The following is a 25761-nucleotide window of genomic DNA, read 5'->3' as shown; positions in this document are numbered from 1 at the left end:
TTTATTAAAGTATTTCTGAGGAAAACATTTCTATTATAGCAGAATATAAGAAATAAGGAGAAAAAGCTCCCCAAAACACTAAGTATGGCTTGTTCTGTCAACTAATATTCATGGTAGAGTGCTTTTAAATACCCAAGATATATGTTTATGACCCAGAAATATTTTACTGCAATGAAATGTAGGAATAATTACCTACAACTCTAAAATTCAAGGGAATATTTTTTTTCGACCTATTTTCGTATGCAACCGGGTGTGACGTACTATGATTTGGTGGTATTACACCTTAACACAAGTGAACATACACTGAACGAATAAATTTGATCTATGATACAATGTAAATACAAAATCAATAAAATAAGTATTATACCGCTGTGAAATGTTGAACAATTTCAGAAAAACAACAATAACCTTTAACAAAAATCCGCCATTTACAATAATATTATACACAGGTAAATGAAAATAATTGTGTTGTTAGGTGTACAGTTTAAAAGGAGAAAGGAAATATTTTTACCAAATAAATAATTTTGATGTTCATAGTTCGAAGAAGTGAAAATTTATAGTAATACCAAACACCTATCAAATTCGGTATATAGACCCGATATAACCCTGAATAAGTAAACATTAAATAACAAAAAAGCATAACAAATAGTATCAACAGGTCAAATTAACAAGAAAGTACGATTTGAGGGTACTCGCATTTACTGACAGCTAGTTAAAAGCCAAAAAAAAATAATAATAAAAAATCATGCATCAGAGACTAAAAACAACTAAAACACATCCCAGGGATTTAGTATTTTAACGTCATGGAAAGTCAAAGAAGACATGACTTGTGCAATGCCAAAAATAAATGTATCGACAGACAGTACGATAGTTAGGAGTTAACCTCTTAATAGATAAAAATGAACGTGGGTGTGTCTTTATCATCCCGTTTGAAAAGAATACAAATTTAGTTATGTTTTAATTTGCTGATAATAAAATCGATATTAGTGCCAATGTAAACTATATTCAAAGATCTAATTACAACATTGGTAAGATAGCCTTTACTAATAAGTTTGTTTAAAGGTTCGATGAGTTTACACGGATCAAATAGTGATCTCTGCGCTTACATTTACTGTTGAAAAATTTTGGAAACTATTGTTAAATTAAGGAATGTGTCTCCCTCGTGTTTAACGTTTTCAACGTTTGAAATATGTTTGGATTTTCAAATTTTGTCCTCGAGCATCACCGGAGAGACATTAATTATCGAAATGCGTATCTGGTGCAGTACAACTGGTACTGTAAACGTTATTATCAATTTACCTCGGCGCGACAATTTCTTAATTTATTATATATATTTAAAAATTTAAAAAGACAGTTTTCCACATAGAGTCTGACAAATCAAATATGCAATACCGAAATAACATTAACATTTTGAAGCAAAATATCTTATTAGGTAAGGAGGTGCATCAAATCTAAATATTAAACACAACTCAAATTGAGGTTATTTTGCATCAATCTTTTTTTTTTGTACTTGAAGTGACGTATTGGTTGCAGCTCCATGTGAAACTAAACAGCTGGGAGTATACCTCGACGACTGGAAGGTAAGAATAAAAACGTTCGTGTTAAAGTTGTAATGGAAAAAATACACAAGCAAAATACTTGACACTTTACTTTAGTTGTAAAATGAAGTCATCCATTCGAAAATTTTACGAACGTCATCACGAGTTGGATGACCGTTATGGAATATATGCGTCACAGATGACCACGGATATGTTAAAATTGTAACTATAATCACGTCCTCTTTGCCTTTACTATGACCTTATCACCTAATTTGTACTCGATGAGCAACCTTAAGAGGATTTGCTTTTCTTACGGAGAACCTGAGATCAAACCCGGTTTTTTGGTCGGGTACGTATTATTTAATATAGTTTTATATGTAGTATTTTGTGGACTTGTTTGTCTTTTTTTGTCTTTTTTGTTTTTTACAATGGCGTTATCAGATTATCTTCGACTTGTACGTTTTGCATATCTCCATGGTACATAATATCTTTTAGTCTCTTTTTAAACACAACAAAGGGAGACGGATTTATATAAGTTCTTCTTGTTTCCGAATCCCAGTATTTCTATTGTATAATTGTATTTTGTACACTTTTGAAAATAAAATATTGTTTAAACTAAACACAACTATTCCATGGAACTTTCAATAAAATATACCAAAGATACAATTTAGTCTAGATCTGCCGCATATCTTCATTAACATCTAGAAATAAACTCAACTTTATGACGAAAATAGATTATTTCAGCATTCCTATTGTGAACTTTCCACTTCAGTGTAGCAACATTTCAATAACACATGATTATGGAGTATATTTTCTCCCAAAAGATACGATATTCCAGAACTTGCTTTTCTTATGATTTCCTTGATAGAGAGTTGCTGCTTACAAGGAAGACATTGGGCTAAGTGTTCCTATTTGCTAAAAATAAGTCATCCCTTCGAATGTTTTACGCAAACCATAATGATTTGTTTGACAGTTATATGGAATACCAGTGTCAGAGATGACCACGGATATGTTTCAAGTATCGCTGCAACAATCTCTTCCACTTTTCCTCGATTTCAACATCGACAACTGAGCAACATGACGGTTGCCACATATTTTAATAGGATCCACTTACCCTTCCTGATCCCCAGAAATAAGTTCTGGTTGTTTAGTAGGGTTCGTGAATCTGAGTCTTTAGTTTTCAATGTAGTATTTTGTAGACTGATTTTTGTTTTTTTCGTTGTTTTTTGTTTTTAAGGCAATTGCTTTCTGCCTTTATGCTATGGTGACCTGCCATATATGTGACAGAGATTCATGTCAAACTGGTCGGAAGTACAAAATTTAGATTCTTTTTCTGCTATGATAAGTTCCTGTGTTTTTATGATTTATCTGATCTATTTAGAACAAGTTCAGTTAAAGACAACGGTAGACTGGTGAAGTTATAAACATTAATTAAAAGATGTAATTTGCATTTTTCATGTTTTCCGATTGACCTAGATGAATTAAGTAGAAATGCGAGTGAAAAAAAACCTTTTTATCAGTGCCATTTTTTCTTCTTTACATTTTTCATCATAACATCAAATTATGTTAGTTGTTGATTAAATATTGAAAATTCGAAGGAACATTTCCTTTTATCAGTATTTTTGAGAACCAACTTTTTATCCCGACGAACCAAATTTTTGTTTCTCAGATTCTGATTTTCGGCAAATAATGTTTCACTTGAAACGTGATTAAAATGCCATTAAGATAACATTTGATCCATTTATTGCATATTCCTCATCAAAATTTTTTTGTAAATTTTCCTTTGTCCGCCATTGAAAAATTGATTAGATCGTAGGTGGATACCGGACCAAACATGATCGAAATCCGTATTTGTACGAAATTAACCACTGAGTGACAGACAAATGCATGGCTCAGATGACGAGAGAATAATGATCCCAAAAGTGAAAAATACGCATTCAGCGCCGATTAATATACATTTGGTTAGATGCCATTAGTTATGAAGCGTATATCCCAATGAAACTGCATTTTTTCCCCAATTTATTGATTTGATTTGCTTAAATTTGTTGTGCTAGATATTTAGTCATGTTAGTTGGTACTTGAAAATGTCTACCTATAAAAATATTAAATAATGAACACGATTGTTTGTGTATATATTTCTATGTATATAATTCTACTTCCATGTATATTTTAAACAGGTGTCGTCTGATGAAATAAAAATACAGCTCACCATTCTTTACATTCATCCTACTTTTACAAAATCTATACAACTAATTGGAATCAATACTGAGCCTGAAGACAATATGTATTCTTCGAAGGTCTATAGATCAGTCTACAATACAACCTTTTTCAATGGTACATTGTGAGTAAACAAAATAAGATCGTTTTATTTGTATGCCTTAAGAAACTACGAAAAAATAACCCACGCAAGGTATGAATGACTCATTTATAATAAGATGTTTATGGATACAGCAGAGCATTTCGACATCATGACATTCGTAATTGGGACGGTGCAGCTGGTAGGTAAAACATGGGAACATCATAATTCTATTTTCCATGATTCAGAAGGCCATCGTTAACGTTATTAAAGACCTTTGCGAAAATGTAGCATGGAGATATTACATGCAGTAAGAGATGCTGGGTTTACGTCAATGAGGCATGACCCAAACCACACTAAAAAACGTTTTTAGTAACCTCTTTATATAAATATTTTACTTAATATATCGTTGATTGCATGAAGTTCGTTTGTATTGCTAGTGCTTATAATCTCTCCTAAAATAATACCGTTGAAGACATGAGGACTGTAATAGCCTTTTCTACTGAAGTATACGTTTGAAATTTTAAATGTCTTAAACGCAATTAAGCTTCATTTTGTTCAATAAAAGTAACACACGAAGAAAATGAATTCTAAAAATTAACCGGGTTATTGAAGGCATCTCGCTAAAAGAGAGCTATACATTTGAAAAAAAATAATTTTTGTTGTCGTATTTTTACAAATCAACCTATATATCGAATAATTGAAATTCCCATCAATCTAAACTACGACTGAGATCAAAAATGCAGTTTTAATAAGTTAAGAATAAGTAACAAAATCAAAGTTTGTTAATTATTAGTAAGTATTAATTACACGGAATACATAAGGATCTGAAAGGGTGAAAGTTTTTGACTACACAACAGTCATAGAAAATTGCAGCTAGTATGAATGGTTGATAGATTTCCTGAAAATTCTACTGTTGGGAGGATTTGGCTCTCAAAGGTACCAGTACACACACAGAAGAAACTTTAAAGACAGCAACCCAACGACACATATAACCAAAAAAATATATAAAGGTCCACATACATGTAGTCCTCAACAATACACATATGTCTAAAAACGTGTATATTAAATTTTAAATCGCCCAAGAGAATATTAAACAAAATTGGTGTTTGTTTTTTTTTTTTTTTATTTGCCGTCTCTTTGACGTATATTCCGCATCTTCATTCAGTCATATATTATTTGGAATTTCTTAAGTAAGTAAGTGAAGGGCGCCATTGTAAAACAGCAATTAAATGTCATTCTATTAACTACCGTCGTAACTTTTTGTATAAAACTTTTGATATAACGATATACAACTTGTAAATTGTATATGTATTCATACTATACTGACGAACTGTATTGTTCAAAGTAATAAAGAATTGAATAGAATTGATTTGCGGATCTAGATTTTTCATTAATTGAGAGATGAGGTAGAACTCGGTCTGGAATATACCAGAACATTTGTTCTCTATAACTTGAGGCTATGGTGTCCAGCAAGAATACAAAAAATGAGTAAAATTCTCAAGTGCAACTAGTCGTAGTCGACTGACGATGTGATGATCACTTTTGGTAGTTATAGCTTCGCTCTATCTATCATGGTTTCTGCGAGGGGAAAAATGCAAAAACTGGTAAAAGTCATCACTCAATCACAATAACTTCCATACGGATTCAATTGACGATTTCGACCATTTGACATTTGTTGTAGATATTATTTTGTTGACCATTTTTGGTATTTAAAGTTTTTATCTATCTACTATTTTTTTTTTCTGTAAAAGGACACAAAATGGATAAAATCGCCCTTTATGGACAGTAACTCTTATAAGGAGTACTTATTTCGCCCAAGTAGACTTATTGGTAAAAAATGTTTTGTTTATCATTTTTGCTAGTACAGTTTCTTCTTGCCTCCTTTAGTTTCTGCAAAAAGGTAGGAATGGGTAAAATCGTCATTCAAGGGCAATAACTCATATTAGATGATTGAAAGTTTTGTCCAGGGCCGGTTTTTGTCCGTCATGGATGGTTTTCAAGATAAACAACAATACTTGCATTTTACCCCTATGTTGAATGTTATGCCATGGTGGTGATGTTAGTTGACAGGACTATTTATCAGACCATTTTTTTAAAGTAGATTCCAAAAGGAAGATTCTGAATAAGACTTTTTACAGCCCATAAGTTTTTTTTTTATTATTGATCATAATTACCCTTTTGGTTAGGTGAGTTAAAGAAGAACATGTCTCGTTATGTCCACCGAAAACCGATTAAATCTCCATCATATTGTGTACCTTAATATCCAAGTGCAGTTATATGGACTAATGTGTTGTTTGTTGTTTTTTTTAATTTTTTTTTAAGTGACGTATATGCTTTACGAAGAAGTCAAGTTTTTGATGGTTTGTGAGGTCTGTTTTACTCTTGAACTTAAAAAAAAATCACGTTGTCATTTTTATGTATGCAAGATGTGTTATTTCTCTTAAAAATTCAAATTTCTGACTTATAATGAAAATAGTTCTTAGCATCCCTATCCCCGTATACCTGAGATAGTGTTATAAACATGTCCTTTTGTATATAGGTTGATGTTACATTTGTATGTCATTAAAGTACATCCATATACTTAGAAACTATCAGGGGCGGATCTATGGTTTTTGAAAGGGGCGTGATTCCATTAACCGGATTATAAAGAAAAAAATTTGGACGATTTAATGTTAAAAAAATAATATAATTCGTGAAAAACAGGATATATCTTTTTGGCAAACAAAAGGGTGCGGGCCGTACGCCCTCTATGCCCCCTCTTTGGGTCCACCACTGACTATATAGTGTATATATTTAAGGAATATCGTATATGTGTCAGGATAGATTTTCATTGCAGTTATATGGCCGAACATGCATCATAACCTTTCTTAAATAAACTCTGACATGTATTCAAAAAGTTTGCTACGGTATTGAAACGAAACCGTTTTAGAATAATCGTTAAGAAATATAACATATATATGTTACGTCACTAAGATAAAAACTATGTTATTACCCCAAGAGATCAGTAGGGTATAACAACTTCTGAATAGTTATCGTAAGGAAGGCAATAATTCTACACATGTACATTGGAACATTAATGCGATCATTTTGGTTGAGCTTTAAAAAAATATTGATGGTTTTCAACGACGAAAGAAAGTTTAATTCTGCATATACTGTTTTCTTTATCCAACAATATGCCATATCGAAAGTTGTATTAATTTTTTTTTTTTTGTGCAAACGTCTACATTTCAAAACAAAATAAACCTGTGCTATAAAATATGATTTATTACTATCTATATAAAGTAAAACAATAAAAATACTGAACTCCAAGGAAAATTCAATACGGAAAGTCCCTTAACAATTGGCATATCAAAAGCTCAAACACATTAAAACGAATGAAAAACAACTGTCATATTCCTGACTTGGTACAGACATTTTCTTATGTAGAAAATGGTGGATTAAACCTGGTTTTAAAGCTAGCTAAACCTCTCACTTGTATGACAATCGCATAAAATTCCATTATATTGACAACAATATGTGAACAAAACAAAAGATAGAAAATAACAAAACAGCTAATGCCTGCATTTTCGATAGACGTTCAGAATTGTCAAACCTAAAGATGATTGTTTCCCTCGGCGTTAAGTCTTCGGGAAATAACCTTTCAATGATTGATAATTGAACGCGTAAACCGAAAATGCAGGCATTAACTTGTGTCGTCATTATACGTCGTTTCAACTTGCATTCCTTTAAGGCTAATGTACTGCAAGTCCAGCTGTTAGGAGCCTTTGGTTATGATATGTATATGTTTTGTTGTGTACTTTTTTTATCAATAAGGTTTTAATTTCACATGTTCTATTATTACAAAATAAAATTCTTTATTGCCATATAAGCAAACAAGATACTTGTTACAAATACAAATAATAACAACAACAAACAATAGATTAATTTGAATACATATATACAATGTGTGTACAAGCAAAAATAACTAAGAGTTCCCTGTCCTCAGCTCCAAAGACTGTTTAATAAAGGAGCCTGTTTTTTTTTCACTTGGTTTATATTTAAAGGATTTAGCAGGACTACTAGATTTTCAGTATTAGAAAAATTCGGAAATATAAGATTTTCTTTTGCGATGCCATTAAAAGTTTCATACGTAATATAATATAATTTTGACAGAAGAGGAAGAAGTGGTTTTCGCCTTCTATGGTTTTACAAGTTAGACATGTTCTTTGGTTACGAGGTATATTCAGATATTTGCCCTTTTCTAAAAGTAAAGTATGCTATTGTATCCGCATGTTATTTTTGTTGTTGTTGATATTTTGGTGTGTTAATTTTGTATGTTGTTTCAGTTGAGTTCTTGATGAAAGTAACGCACGAAATTTATTATCAAATGATAATCTTCATTCAAATTATTTACAATATGGAAATCTTCCAGACTAAAGCTTTATTATTTGCATGACAAAGATGATCATAGGACCATCTTTCATTTCTTTGAATATTTGTAGAATATATTTTAAGACTTGGATATACTATACAAACGTTTCCAACGACCACCCAATCAGTTCAAGTTATTTATCAACAAAAATCATCAACACTCAAACGAAAGACGTGTCTTTTTTGTCAACTTACACAGACAAAAGTATTCCAGAACCGCATATGACGACCAAATTGTTGTCAAATATTGGAGTAATAACCAGTTCGTTACAACACACAACAGGAATTGATAATAAAGACAAATTTGTTTCAACAGATGTCCATTCTACATTGGGCAAGGAACCAGGAATTACGAAATCATTTCAATCGTCAGCTTTTCTTGATTTATTAACTACAGTGGTAAAAACGAGTACATTGCTTGTGCAAACATCATTCGATTACGCTCCAAGCCTGCCTTACGAAACTGTTGAAAAAATTTCATCTAAAGATATGTTTTCAAATACGCAGTATTTAGGAAATACACATATTTTATTACAAAGTGACATAACAAGTAACGACGTAACATACATCCATTTGTCAGCAAAATGCACAACGGCAAAACAATTTAATCATGTTTCTACAATTCATCAAGAGATGATATCGTCAACGATGATATTTGACCACGGGGTCATTGACTTTGATACATCTTCAATAAACTCATCATCTTCAAACAAAGTAGAGTCCAGCAAATTAGGATTCATGTCGTTAGCCAGTAATTTTATAGTGAATGACCATAATGCGTCAAAATTATCCATGATAGATAATAGTCCACATTCAAAACACTATCTTAGTTCAGTAATATTACAGTTATCAACATATGAACTAAAGAGCAGTGCTTTAGCAGAAAGCAGTTTACAAACGATTTCAGGACCCGTGTCGTTAGCCACTGGTTCTATAATGAATGATCATAAAGCGTCAAAATTTTCCATGACAAATACTAGTCCACATTCAAAGCACCATCTTGGCTCGGTAATATCGCAGTCATCAGCATATGAACTAAAAAGCAGCGTACAAACGATTTTACCAAGTTCCCAAAAATTCGCCACCAATACTGTCAACAGAATCTCAAATTTGATCGTTTCTGTGTCATCTCCACATCAAACAACGATTTACTCATCATCGCTAAAGGCAACGAAAGCAGCAACAATACCTCCAAAAATGGTAATCACAACCTCATTTATCGTCCCTAGACGAACAACTTCAACTGTATCGCCAATGATATCGACAAGTGACACCGATCCTACAACAGGTATGGATGTGGAGAAGATGAACTGTTAATATTATACAATCCATACATGTTTCATTGATCAAACATATTTAATAGCAAAAGATATATATATATATTTGTGATTATCTTTATTGTTCATATTTCAAAAGAAATTCAATGAAACCAACATTGTAGCGAGTCCAACAACTTAAATTAACGGTAACATTTGCCGAAAAGGGAAAGTAGAAAATGTAGCACAAAAAATAAAGTTATTTAAATTTAAATCAATCGCAGTAACCGTAGATTTATAACTGTTTACATTAAACACAAAATACAAAAAAAATCATTTACTGTGCAGAATTCAAAATACAAAACACTTTAACCTCACTGGTTAAAATTTTATTTGTTCAATCTCAGTTGGTAGAAAATACAAACCCAAAAAGCTTTTTAGTATAAAACAGGTACAGTGTGGTGATAATATTCTTACTTTCAAATTCCAATGAGTGAATTTCTGTTTCATGAGAACTTTTAAAAGGTCAAACAACCAACTCGCATTCGCATCCACGCTAGTTTAAAAAAAATAGCTTCGATATGAAAACTGTTTTCAACAACTCGCTTTAAATAAAAACAACCTTTCTCTGTTAAAATGGTCTGAAATTATTCAACACTTGCGCTCGGTTTTAAGGAATTATTTGGAATCGCATCGTAAACGAAAGTTTTGCTCCATGTATATTCTGATAGAGCAAAGACTTTGATAAACACAGTTAACTTAACCTAAGAATATCAATTATACTACATATACTTTGTTAACAAATGAATATGATGAAAATATGCCAGTTCAGTGTTTTCCTAGATAGAAATTCAAAAACCTAAGAAATTCAAAATTGTAATTGAAACTAGGCGAGTTCGAGACGTGCATTCATGTACAAGATAATATACATGTAGACTTAACAGGTACTTTGACAATAAATATGTTCACTAAAAATGGCAAATTTTATTTTAAAAATCACGTTTTACTTCAGGGATAAGAAATGAATCATCATTGAAGGTAAGTTATGATAATTAACGATTATTCTTGGTACTGCCGATCAAGAATTATTTTTATTAAAAATGTAACAAGAGTCCACTATATCGAATTTCTTGTAGGCTCTTTTATTTTTTTGAAATGCAAGTTTAACTTTCATGGCTAAAATTTCAAAATTGAAAGATGTACTGACACATGGGAGCTATATAAAAAGAAGAAAAAACGCTTTAAAGAGCTCACTTTGTATAAAGTAATACGAAACGGGCCTTTCCTTGACAACCTCACTTAAAATCAATGTCTGTGAAATGGGAATAAAAGGAAATGTCTTGTAAACGTCAATGAGACAATGCAGCGAAAAACAAGTAATCAAAAGTCAATCTAGAGATCTAGAGGGTACTTGCAATCTTCAACAATAACCAGGTATCTAAACGATATATCGAGCTCTTAGTCGTCCAAAATCTTAACAGTTGCGAACAGATAAAAAAGAAACGATCTACCATCAAAACCAAACTCTTAAAGAGAAACACACATAGCTGAAAGGATGATAAAGCAGATTATTACCCCTAGAAAAGACATTGCCAACCGAGGCAAAGGTTTTATTGCTTTGACCAATAAAAAGTTAGGATTTCTTACATGAAGTAAAACTGATTTTCTTACATGAAGTAAAACTGATCAAGTATATAAATATATAACATAGACTTATCACTGACAAGATTCCTAGCTAAGAAAATTGTACCATTCTAAAGGAAATATTTAGGAAATTTAAACTAGGAATTGCATTTTAGGTTGTGTTATATGTAACTATACACTAAGTATTTTTTGTAATTTTGTTTTCGTTTGGTGTTGTGTTTGCATTTTCCTATTTCGCTAAGGATGATTGGGATATGCAAATTTGGTCCTCTCTTAATTTTCTTCATATCGGAAGATCAAACGCTTGACGAAGCGGGGTGTCCATTTGGCTACACTGGATGTTTAATTCGCAGCCACGTCCGATCAGAATAGGGACTTTAAACCAATGCCCCATGAAGCGAGAGTATCACGCTGCTCTTTGTACGTTAAGAACCTTGCAACAACTCTTGAGGTGGTCTGTAGGTTACCTTTTGCCAGACTAAATTTCTGTTCCATATCCAAAACTATCTCATTTTCCAGTTAGATTCCAAATTTCCCGTCCACTATTCCGGTCGACCACAAATTGCACATACATATTGTAGTTAGTGTTAAATTGTCCTGTCCTTAACGTGCATGCACTATTTGCCACTGGACGTCAATCAAACAACAATCAATCAATTAACCTAATTTTCAGATTTCTGCATAGTTTATATAACCCTTGTTCTCCACTTACTTCATTATTTACTGGACTCCTCTATTTTTACGCTGCATATTTGCGATTTTGTCTCGTGAACAACAGTCCAACGTACAATTTAAAATTTTAATGAATTAAGTACTAGGTTGGAAAAAAGTTTTCGTTTATTGGTTTTTATTTTATTTATTTCAGAATTGGATGAAAGATAACATGTTATTAGTCTTGGGAATATCTATTGGCATAGCAGTTGTTTTAGTTGTGGTGGTTATTATACTTATATATAAAAGGTTGGTATAAAATCAAAATGCTGTTACTGTTACTTAGATTGTTTAACACAAATTTATATAAACTTATATACTCTGTGTTTCAAAAGCATTGTCCATTGTCTGATTCCAGATAACAGTTATAATATGGTTATTCTTTCAGTCATTTGTTATTACGATAAAATTGAATGAGTTTCCTTTGTCTCTAATTTATCGATCACGAGGTCACACGGTTCGATAAAAAAAACAACTGTCAATTAAATACGGACAATAGAAATCGTAAACCTTATCTTTGGAGCAAATTTTCAACGTTAAATTAAAAACATGTTCATTAATATTTCCTACAAAGACCTGTTCAGTGGTTATCGGTGTTGCTACAAACCACCTTTCGGTATTGGTGGAAGGTATTGGTCTACTGATTTCACATTGTAGATATGAATTCTACTGTTATCAGAAACAACTTCATGTGATATATATGTTGTGTACAAATTATCACTTTGTACAAATCATAATTTGTGCCAAAAAAATGTACAAATTATAAGTTGTATTTTAACATTGTACAAATTGTAATTTGTCCAAAAAGTGCTTGTACAAATTACAATTTGTTCAAAATTTGACTAAAATTCATTTATAACTTGTACACTAATTTATAAGATGGATTTGGTTAAAAAATAGCATTGATACCCACAATAGAATTTGTATTTAATGACCACATTATAACATTATAAACCTCATTTACAAAATACAAAAATAGTTCTGGATCATTTGTTTGAGCATGTGAGTGATCTATCTCATTGGGAATTGCACAACATCTTCTTTTGCTTTTTATTACATTTAAATTAAGAAGTGCTGCACCCCCACCTTTTTGCTGTCAAATTGTCGTAGCAAAAGTTGAAGCTCAGGATCTGTTGCTGTAAATAAACATGTGTCATACTGAGTAATAGGTAAAATGGCATGACTTGAATTATCATATAACCTTTGTACAAATTATAAGTGAATTTTAGTCAGTTTTTTTGGACAAATTACAATTTGTTCAATGTTAATATACAAATTATAATTTGTACATTTTTTTGGTACAAATTATCATTTATACAAAATGATTACTTGTACACAATAAATATATATAAAGTCCCTCCTCTTACTTACAGGAATATCGATCACCTCGTTTACATCTACTTATACATGTATCACCAATCTTTAGAAATGGTTTCTCTCTCTAATGGTAACGATAGCCGTCAAGGGGTGTCAGTTTGGCTGTGTTTGATGTTAATATATAGAAACAAATCCGTTCGGAGATTGTCTCGCTCTCTCGCAAGTTTAAAAACCAATTTTTTTTATTTATTTCAGCGGTTCGTACCTGACGTATACAATGACAATATATTTGTTCAACTTATAACCATTTTTAAGTTATCTTAGCGGTTCGTACCTAGCATATACAAGGACAAAATATTTGTTCAACTTACCCCAATTTTCAAGTAGCAGCCAAATTTTCCCGGTCGACACACTTTGCAGGGTCAACATTTTGTATGGCTTGTTCATTCGAATGTGCATGATCGATGTATTTACCACTGGACGGTAAGCAAGCAACAATCAATCTATCCATATCATCTCTTTTCAATTGTTCAATCATACAATGAAATATCCTAAGTGGACAGATTATATAAAACTCAAATGAGATGGTATTGTTATTCGTGTTGTAAATGTACACTTTTAAAAATTTATATAGATATTCAATTTGGAGTTATAAGAAAAACAAATTAAATATTTCATTTTTCCAATCAATGACTTATGAGTGATTCTTCATTTTCAGAAAGAAATCCAATAAACGTCCACTACGACCTGAGCTTGATCCTAGTGATTTATTTAATAATAGACGAGTGACTTTATTACTGGGACCTGACGACGAATTGTTACCTGATATGCAACCAGCAGTTACACATAGTAACCCGTTGTACAGCTCAGTTTTCGTAGAACGTAAAAACTCAAACTTCACTGGAGATAGAGATTCACACTTTTGTTAATAAATTACTGGAACAAACAGTTTTATAATATTGAATTGGAATATAAAGTTTTATAAAGGTTTATTTGTGATTAAATAAGAATTGTTGCTGCTTGCCTTAAGTTATGTTAGAATAAAACCATGCACAATACAAAAATGTGATATTGGGTAAACGTCGATGAATCATCAACCCAACGACCAAAATAACCAGAAGACATCTAAAGGGCAACATACAGTCTTCAACAATAGATAGGTGTCTTTAAATAAATGCCAAGCTCCAATTTGTCCCGAGTCTATAAATAAATTGAATAAATTAAACAGAAACAGTCGAAGAACACTCAAAACCATTTTAACCAAAACACAACATTAAATATTAACCTACGACTTTTTTTTTTTGGGGGGGGGGACATTGAAACATCCGCAAAATGCACGGACTCGTCGAATTCTGTTGTAAATATACTTTACCATGTTCCTGATTACTGCGAGTATTGCTAATCACGAAATCACGAGAATGCATTTTTGAGTTTCAAATACTATTCCTTAGCATATACCTCAACGATGTGTTACAGAAATAAAACTTAATATAATATTTGTAATTGGTTTCTGATACAGTTTATTGTACTTACCCGGTAAAACAATTTACTATTTATCTATATATTATATATTGTAGTATATACTAAAAATCCCTTTTGCGCACTAAAAAACCAGTTCATGCTAACTTTACTTACACAGTTTACCCTTATATACACATATCATATGCTAACTCTCCCTTATGCGTACTTAAACCATTTCACACAAACTTGTTTGAACCGACATGTATCCATTTGATATGGATAGGTAAATCACCTACGTTTCCAAACATTTAAAATATGTGCGGCTGTTTAAGTTACGTCATAGCTGTTCTTTGATTTAACTAGAAATTTGATTTATCACTAGAAACTGCATGGAAATTACAGGTGCTGAAATCAATGTCTAAAAGTTCTAAATCGAGATGCCCCATAATTATAGTTTCCATAACGAATGAGAAGAAGGAATCGCTTGATATCAACTCAAAAGGTTATAATAATTTTGTTTTAATATGATAATGAATAAAGTGTTGAGCCTATTTCTATCATTAAAATTATATCAAAAAGATGTTTGACATATTGTCCTAATGTAAAACCTTCTCATTGCGTGGCCTGTGAGTATTATGCTGTTAAACGTCATCAGCTGAGACGCGTACTAATAACATAACTTCCGTGGCCTAGCCTCATTTGAAATATTGGGAATTAAAAAAAATACGTTTAACCAATTATGATTGCCTTTCTGCTGGTTCATGACTATACACGTGCTCCCTACTGTATTTATCTCAAAACTAACGGTTTCGACGACGATAAGTAGTTCGCAGTGACCTTTTCTATTTATCATTTACCATACGAAAAACTAATGAAAATATTGCAGTTTATTTGATGTGTTTTGTTTGTCTTTTTATGCTCTAGTGTTGTCTGTTATTTTTCCTTTGCGTATTTTTTTTAGCATCTCATTGGTCTACCTCAGCTTCCTATTGTTAACGTAATGTAGAAAAAGGCAAACCACAGTTATATATTGTTTTCTATTATAACTTGTTGTATATCTCACTCTGTTCAGGGTAAAATGAAACGGTCAACATGGTCAATAGTAAACAGGTCAAAACCATAACTGTGTAAAGTATAACAGTGTACCCTCTCTTGTTCAATTGTTGTCTTACTGACATTTACTTCGAGTACTATCATGAAATGATATAGATGGTATTTTTATTGTTTTTTTCTTATTGTCCAAAGGCATATATATTTTAGGCATTTTCAATTACTAGTAACAAATCAACAATAAATCAAATGTGTAGCTATAACTTCTACTGAGTAAGTAATTGTATGCATGTACCACAAATCAAGGGACCTTTTACACCTTAATCTTTAACAGTAGAGAAAAAATGTAAATTTACTACAGACTTCAACAGAGTGATCATGAAAGAAAATCGTCCGTGCATTGTGTACGTCAATCTCTCCCTATCTGACATACTTGCACAAAGACCTACAAATCTGAATTAATCAGCAGAAAACAACAAACATCGTGAATGCTTCCGTTTGGTTGTGCGAGATGTATAAATACGCAGCAGCAACGTCCGGTCGGTAAATCCGACGCCTTGTGTATGAAGAGTGCCAGGCTCTCTGTTCTTTAGAGAACCCTTGTTACAACTATTTGAGGGATACGTAGGTGGCAGGTTGTAAGGCAAACGTTATGCCCTATCCATGTACCGTCATTTTCGTTTACAGTCGAAGATCCCGCCCTTATAAACCAGTCAACCAACTTCGAAGATCATTCCTTGTAATTATGTTGTTTTTTCTCGTCTTGAAAATGCATGGAATTTTACTATTGGAGGCTTTACCAGCAGCAACCATCCAATTGTAAATTGATAAACGTACCATGTTCATGGATTTCTACACAGGCTTGAGTGAATTTTTTTTTTGTGTATTATTTTTAGATTGATGGGCAAGATTGACTGCTAATAGTTTAATGGTTTTGTTACATAGTTTTACACAATGCGATTGACATCTTGTATTGTAATCAATATGATTTATTTCAGAATTTTACACCCTTATTAGAAAAAATTCGTAAGGGTTCCGCGGAACCCAGTGTCTCGCCTACTTTTGCTGTTAATCGCAGGCTCAACAAAAATGAGGAAAAAAATTAATAAAAATATTCCTCTCTATACTATCTTTTGATTGTAAGTAGCTTCTGTCCAAGTTTGGTAAAAATCCAGGATAGTTTATCAATCTAATAAATGTTTTAAAACTTAAAGTGCAGACTGTATGTAATGTTAACTGGAAGAAAAACTAAGTCCATTTACAAGTAAAATACGGAAAAAATGGAATTTATTTTTTACTTTTTTACAAAATTTACTTCTGGATACTATCTTTTGATCATAAACAAGGTTCTTTCCAAGTTTGGTAGAAATCCAGGATAGTTTAAGAAAGTTATTAAAATTTCAAAAACTTTAACCACAGAGTGAATGTAATGTTTCATGGCAGAAAAACTAAGTCCATTTATAAGTAAAATACAGAAAAAATGGAATTTTTTTTTTACAAAATTTACTTCTGGATACTATCTTTTGATCATAAACAAGCTTCTTTCCAAGTTTGGTAGAAATCCAGGATAGTTTAAGAAAGTTATTAAAATTTCAAAAACTTTAACCACAGAGTGAATGTAATGTTTCTTGGCAGAAAAACTAAGTCCATTTATAAGTAAAATACGGATAAAATGGAATTTTTTTTTTTACAAAATTTACTTTTGAATATTATCTTATGATCATAAACAAGCTTCTGTCCAAGTTTGGTAAAAATCCAGGATAGTTTAAGAAAGTTATTAAAATTTCAAAAACTTTAACCACAGAGTGAATGTTATGTTTCTTGGCAGAAAAACTAAGTCCATTTATAAGTAAAATACGGAAAAATTGGGAATTTTTTTTTTACAAAATTTACTTTTGAATATTATCTTATGATCATAAACAAGCTTCTGTCCAAGTTTGGTAGAAATCCAGGATAGTTTAAGAAAGTTATTAAAATTTCAAAAACTTTAACCACAGAGTGAATGTTATGTTTCTTGGCAGAAAAACTAAGTCCATTTATAAGTAAAATACGGAAAAATTGGAATTTTTTTTTTACAAAATTTACTTTTGAATATTATCTTATGATCATAAACAAGCTTCTGTCCAAGTTTGGTAGAAATCCAGGATAGTTTAAGAAAGTTATTAAAATTTCAAAAACTTTAACCACAGAGTGAATATTTGTGGACGCCGCCGACGACGACGACGACGACGACGACGCCGACGGAATGTAGGATCGCTATGTCTCGCTTTTTCGACAAAAGTCGAAGGCTCGATTGGGAATTTTTTTTTTACAAAATTTACTTTTGAATATTATCTTATGATCATAAACAAGCTTCTGTCCAAGTTTGGTAGAAATCCAGGATAGTTTAAGAAAGTTATTAAAATTTCAAAAACTTTAACCACAGAGTGAATGTTATGTTTCTTGGCAGAAAAACTAAGTCCATTTATAAGTAAAATACGGAAAAATTGGAATTTTTTTTTACAAAATTTACTTTTGAATATTATCTTATGATCATAAACAAGCTTCTGTCCAAGTTTGGTAGAAATCCAGGATAGTTTAAGAAAGTTATTAAAATTTCAAAAACTTTAACCACAGAGTGAATATTTGTGGACGCCGCCGACGACGACGACGACGACGACGACGACGCCGACGGAATGTAGGATCGCTATGTCTCGCTTTTTCGACAAAAGTCGAAGGCTCGACAAAAATAGTGCAAAGCAGTAACTCGTCGGTCCGTTATTAAACATTGAATCATCAGCAAAATAAACAAACTCATCTGACTCATCATCAAGTTCCTGATTATTGCGAGTATTCAATTTGCTTCTTATGCGAATGCTTTTCGAGTTTCAAATACTATTAAGTAGCGTATACCTCAACGATGTGTTACAGCAATAAAATTTAATAAATGTATCATTGTTTTCTGATGCAATTTATTGTACTTACCCGGTCAAACAATTTACTTTATATAAATATACATATATTAAATACTAAAAATTCCTTTTACACATTAAAAACCTTTTCACGCTAACCTTCCTTATATACAAAATTGTTTTAACTGACACTTATCCATTTGATATGAATAAGGAATTCAGTTTCAAGAATCACCTTTAAAACATTTACTGCAGTTTAAGTTATTTTTAGATTGATGGGTAAGATTGACTGCTAATAGTTTAATGTTTTACACAATGCGATTGACATCTTGTATTGTAATCAAAAATAATTCGGTTGGGCAAGCTTCGGACGTCTTCCGAAAAACAACAAAATATTTAGCTTGTTTTCTTTTTCGGCGAATTTTGCCCAAACAAACTGCATTGTTATGACATTTCTATTTTTTTGATATAAGAAAAAAAAGTGACAGTGAACTTTTATTTTGAGGACTTACCTATAATGAGACTTAAATTGACAATTATCATCCCTAAGTCTTTGTCTATATATTTTTGACTTAAGGTGGCTGAATTGATGCTATTTTACACGTACGCATTAGGTGTGGTAATCTCTCAACATCAGTCTTATAGTTTCAAATGTGCACATAGGCTAGATTTTTTTTGAATTTTGTTTTACAATTGATCAGTCCTGAATAAGAACATTTAAACAAATTACGGCTATCATACAAAGCACTAGTCTTGTCAGCCCTTTAATCTCGGATTGTCTGGATTCCTTTTACTTTGGTACATTTATCAAATAACACTCAATACATGTCGGTTAGTATATTGGACGATGAGCTTAATCAATATAGAACAACTGGTTTTTTTTTATGTTTGTAATATTCGTTTTTCGTTTATTGTTTTGCATAGTTTGTTCTTGTGTTGTTCCGTTACACCACTGTCCCTGGGTAGGGGGGGGGGGGGGGGGGGGGGGGTTGGCGCCTTCAAACATGTTCAATAGATAAAAGAAGATGTGGTATGAGTGCCAATGAGACAACTCTCCATCCAAGTCACAATTTGTAAAAGTAAACCATTATAGGTCAAAGTACTGCCTACAACACGGAGCCTTGGCTCACACCGAACAACAAGCTATAAAGGGCCCCAAAAATGACTAGTGTAAAACCATTCAAACAGGAAAACCAACGGTCTGATCTATATAAAAAACGAGAAACGAGGAACACTTATGAACCACATCAACAAACGACAACCACTATCAAGTCCGCCACATTCTATAATATGTGCCTGTCCCAAGTCAGGAGCCTGTATTTCAGTGGTTGTCGTTGGTTCAGGTCTGTCATATTTGATTATCGTAAATTGTTTTGTTATGAATTAGGCCGTTAGTTTTCTATAATTACTATATTTTCTATAATTGCTTACATCCAGTTCATTTTAATTGTGGTGGATAGTTGTCTCTTTGGCAATCATACCACATCTCCTTATTTTTATATTGAAGAAATATATCATACAGACATTACGAAATGGAATTTCATCCCCCTACTTAATATTTTATTGAAATATCAAAAAAAAAATTTGGAAGGGAAAATTTAAGTTATATACTGTCCACACTTTGGACTAGTATGTTTAGGCAACAAAAATCAAAGGACTATAACGGTGTCCTTGGATCATTTGGAAAATTCGCGATACACCAAGGTAAGGTAATACTAATTAGAAAGTCAAAACATCTGGAATCAACTGTAAGGAAGGGTTGATACAAAATTTACATATTTGACTAAAATATAAAAACAAATTTTGAAATGTTTACTAGATTTAGTTGATAAGTTTCAGAAATGTGTTTGTGTTTGTATCCTTGCAGTACTATCATTTCTCTTTTGCTTCAGCAGACGACACAACTTGTATTGATATATTATTGAATGCATCGACAAAGATCCTTTCAAGTATAGTACGTAATTGTACATATATGTTTAGGTCCAACTTTGATTTTCTAACTAACATTTACCTTTAGTTACCTTGGTTTATCTCGAATTTTCCAGTTATATTTGCATTTCGGACAAAACTGTATCCAGTGCTTTTTTATGATTAAAAATCGTGGGTCGATACCTTTTGTAAACTTGCTATGTGTAAGCATAACGACACAAACCATTGAATTAACATAGAACCTTTTAGGTGCAAACTGTATCCTTTAATAGATCAAGTGCAAACTGTATCATGTTCTGGTTTTACAATGTTCACTTCAAAAAGTGCATTTCACGCTGCATGCGAGCCTATACAGCCTGGTCTTTGTATTTTGTTGATAATATTCGAAGAATTTCATGTACTCATTGCCTTTATTCGTGAACTATAGCTATTTGACGATGTTTACGGGAAAGTGGAAACAGTATCCTTGTACAGTTTTCAAACTGCACAGAAGTGTTTGCAAAATTGACAGCCTTTTAAATTACCAAATGATAGCGATCAATAAGTACAACGTATGACGTAGTATCGTGGCCGTGAGTTGAAAAGGGCTTAACTCATCAGATCGATACAAAGCAGAAAAACAAGTATCAAAAACACTGACCGGACGTGGCAGGTTATTTATACATCCCTACAACAATAAAGACACTAAGCACAGATCTGAGAGTACTCGCAGTTACTGACAGCTATTCAAAATAAGTTTTCTACAGGTACAACCAAACTTACAAACCAAATCTTTGTATCTATGGAAGAATTTAGTAAAGGTTTTTAGTAATTTGTGGTAACGAAATCCTTGACTTAATTATTTACCATTAATACATAGATTACGTTTATTGAAATCCAAGGACAAGGATTTACTATATATAGCTACATGTATCACCTATCATGTCTGAAACAGTGATGTAACGATAATGCAATACCATTTCTGAATTAAACTATCAGTTTTGTAACAATATCCCTTCAAAACTGCTATTTAATCAAAAATTCTTACTGCAAGAGTGCACACGCTGTAATGTCTCGCCTTCTTTACTGACCATTGATTTTATGTTGTTAGTCCTAAATATAAAGCTTTACTACAACTATCACATAAACTTAACATGATCCAATAAAATGAGGTCAAGGTCAGATAAACCAAACTGGAAATACATGTACACCTTACAATCATTCCATGCACCAAATATGCTTTAAATATAGTTGACCTATTGCACATAGTTTCTAAGAAACAAACTTAACCAGGAAAACTTAATATTGATCAATGAACCATGAAAATGAGGTCAAGGTCAGATGAACCCTGCCAGGCAGACATGTTCACCTTACAATCATTACATGCTTTAAACATAGTCAACCTATTGCATATAGTATCTAAGAAACAAACTTAACCAGGAAAACTTTAGATTGACCAATGAACCATGAAAATGAGGTCAAGGTCAGATGATAGTTGCCAGACAGGCATATACACCTTACAATCTTCCATACACCAAATATAGTTGACCTATTGCTTATAGTATCAGAAAAACAGACCAAAAATCAAAAACTTAACATTGAGTAATAAACCGTAAAAATGAGGTCAAGGTCAAATAAAACATGCAAGACTGACATGTACATCATAAAATATTTTCATACACAAAATATAGTTGACCTATTGCATACAGTATAAGAAACAGACCAAAACACAAAAACATAAGTTAAACCACTGAACCATGAAAATGAGGTCAAGGTCAGATGACACCTGCCAGTTGGACATGTACACCTTACAATCATTCCATACACCAAATATAGTAGACCTATTGGTTATAGTATCTGAGATGTGGACTTGACCATGAAAACTAAGCCTTGTTCACTGATCCTTGAAATGAGGTCGAGGTCAAGTGAAAACTGTCTGACAGGTATGAGGACCTTGAAAGGTACGCACATACCAAATATAGTTATCCTATTACTCATAATAAGAGAGAAATTAAGAATACTAAAAATATTTACTTTTTTTTCAAGTAGTCACTGAACCATAAAAATTATTTCAAGGACAATGGACATATGACAGACTGAAACTTCATAATATAAGGCATCTATATACAAAGTATGAAGGATCCAGGTCTTCTACCTTCTGAAATATTAAGCTTTTAAGAAGTTTGTTAATGCTGCCGTGGCCGGCGCCGGATCACTGTCCCTATGTCGAGCTTTCTGCAACAGAAGTCGCAGGCTCAACAATAACAAGAGTGCACACACTGAAATGTCTCGCCTTCTTTACTAATCATTGATATTATGTTGATAGTCCTAAATATAAAGCTTTACTACAACTATCACATACACTTAACATGATCCAAGAAAATGAGGTCAAGGTCATATAAACCAAACAAGAAATACATGTACACCTTACAATCATTCAATACACTAAATATAGTTGACCTATTGTTTATAGTTTCTAAGATACAGACTTAACCAAGAAAACTAAACATTGACCAATGAACCAAGAAAATGAGGTCAAGGTCAGATGAACAATGCCAGGCAGATATGTACTACAGCTTGCAATCCTTCCATACACCGAATATACTAGACCTATTGCTTATAGTATCTGAGATATGGACTTGACCACCAAAACTTAACCTTGTTCATTGATCCATGAAATGAGGTCGAGGTCAAGTGAAAACTGTGTGACGGGCATGAGGACCTTGCAAGGTACGCACATACCAAATATAGTTGAACTATTGCATATAGTATTAGAAAAAAAGACCAAAACTCAAAAACTTAACTTTGACCACTGAACCATGAAAATGAGGTCAAGGTCAGATGACACCTGCCAGTTGGACATGTACACCTTACAGTCCTTCCATACACCGAATATACTAGACCTATTGCTTATAGTATCTGAGATATGGACTTGACCACCAAAACTTAACCTTGTTCATTGATCCATGAAATGAGGTCGAGGTCAAGTGAAAACTGTCTGACGGGCATGAGGACCTTGAAAGGTACGCACATACCAAATATAGTTATCCTATTACTCATAATAAGAGAGAAATTAAGAATACTAAAAATATTTACTTTTTTTTCAAGTAGTCACTGAACCATAAAAATTATTTCAAGGACAATGGACATATGACAGACTGAAACTTCATAATATAAGGCATCTATATACAAAGTATGAAGGATCCAGGTCTTCTACCTTCTGAAATATTAAGCTTTTAAGAAGTTTGTTAATGCTGCCGTGGCCGGCGCCTGATCACTGTCCCTATGTCGAGCTTTCTGCAACAGAAGTCGCAGGCTCAACAATAACAAGAGTGCACACACTGAAATGTCTCGCCTTCTTTACTAATCATTGATATTATGTTGATAGTCCTAAATATAAAGCTTTACTACAACTATCACATACACTTAACATGATCCAAGAAAATGAGGTCAAGGTCATATAAACCAAACAAGAAATACATGTACACCTTACAATCATTCAATACACTAAATATAGTTGACCTATTGTTTATAGTTTCTAAGATACAGACTTAACCAAGAAAACTAAACATTGACCAATGAACCAAGAAAATGAGGTCAAGGTCAGATGAACAATGCCAGGCAGATATGTACTACAGCTTGCAATCCTTCCATACAACAAATATAGTTGACCTATTGCTTATAGTATTAGAAAAACAGACCAAAACTCAAAAACTTAACACTGAGCAATGAACCGTGAAAATGAGGTCAAGGTCAAATAAAACCTGCAAGACTGACAGGTACATCATAAAATATTTCCATACACCAAATATAGTAGACCTATGGCATACAGTATAAGAAAAACAGACCAAAACACAAAAACTTAACTATAACCACTGAACCATGAAAATGAGGTCAAGGTCAGATGACACCTGCCAGTTGGACATGTACACCTTAGTCCTTCCATACACCGAATATACTAGACCTATTGCTTATAGTATCTGAGATATGGACTTGACCACCAAAACTTAACATTGTTCATTGATCCATGAAATGAGGTCGAGGTCAAGTGAAAACTGTCTGACGGGCATGCGGACCTTGCAAGGTACGCACATACCAAATATAGTTGAACTATTGCACATAGTATTAGAAAAAAAGACCAAAACTCAAAAACTTAACTTTGACCACTGAACCATGAAAATGAGGTCAAGGTCAGATGACACCTGCCAGTTGGACATGTACACCTTACAGTCCTTCCATACACCGAATATACTAGACCTATTGCTTATAGTATCTGAGATATGGACTTGACCACCAAAACTTAACCTTGTTCACTGATCCATGAAATGAGGTCGAGGTCAAGTGAAAACTGTCTAACGGGCATGAGGACCTTGCAAGGTACGCACATACCAAATATAGTTATCCTATTACTTATAATAAGAGAGAATCTAACATTACAAAAAATCTTAACTTTTTTTTCAAGTAGTCACTGAACCATGAAAATGAGGTCAAGGACATTGGACATGTGACTGACGGAAACTTCGTAACATGAGGCATCCATATACAAAGTATGAAGCATCCAGACCTTCCACCTTCTAAAATATAAAGCTTTTAAGAAGTTAGCTAACGCCGCCGCCGCCGTAGCCGCCGCCGCCGGATCACTATCCCTATGTCGAGCTTTCTGCGACAAAAGTCGCAGGCTCGACAAAAACTTAACTATAACCACTGAACCATGAAAATGAGGTCAAGGTCAGATGACACCTGCCAGTTGGACATGTACACCTTACAGTCCTTCCATACACCGAATATACTAGACCTATTGCTTATAGTATCTGAGATATGGACTTGACCACCAAAACTTAACCTTGTTCATTGATCCATGAAATGAGGTCGAGGTCAAGTGAAAACTGTCTGACGGGCATGAGGACCTTGCAAGGTACGCACATACCAAATATAGTTGAACTATTGCACATAGTATTAGAAAAAAAGACCAAAACTCAAAAACTTAACTTTGACCACTGAACCATGAAAATGAGGTCAAGGTCAGATGACACCTACCCGCTAGACATGTACACCTTACAATCATTCCATACACCAAATATAGTAGACCTATGGCATGCAGTATAAGAAAAACAGACCAAAACACAAAAACTTAACTATAACCACTGAACCATGAAAATGAGGTCAAGGTCAGATGACACCTGCCAGTTGGACATGTACACCTTAGTCCTTCCATACACCGAATATACTAGACCTATTGCTTATAGTATCTGAGATATGGACTTGACCACCAAAAC

The 25761-nt window shown here is 32.9% G+C and overlaps 1 long non-coding RNA gene across 1 annotated transcript; it reads right to left on the bottom strand.

The window, feature by feature from the left end:
• Positions 1 to 22408: 22408 nt before the first annotated feature.
• On the bottom strand, positions 22409 to 24828 carry LOC127722222 (uncharacterized). The gene is made up of 3 exons (XR_007991703.1): positions 24562 to 24828; positions 23208 to 23500; positions 22409 to 22438 (listed from the first exon to the last, which is right to left on the bottom strand). It is a non-coding gene; the product is annotated as an uncharacterized LOC127722222 (long non-coding RNA).
• Positions 24829 to 25761: the final 933 nt, after the last annotated feature.

Source organism: Mytilus californianus, unplaced genomic scaffold (genome assembly GCF_021869535.1).
Source record: "Mytilus californianus isolate M0D057914Y unplaced genomic scaffold, xbMytCali1.0.p SCAF_1, whole genome shotgun sequence".
Classification (NCBI taxonomy): Eukaryota; Metazoa; Mollusca; class Bivalvia; order Mytilida; family Mytilidae; genus Mytilus; species Mytilus californianus.
This window is presented reverse-complemented; position numbering and strand designations above follow the sequence as displayed.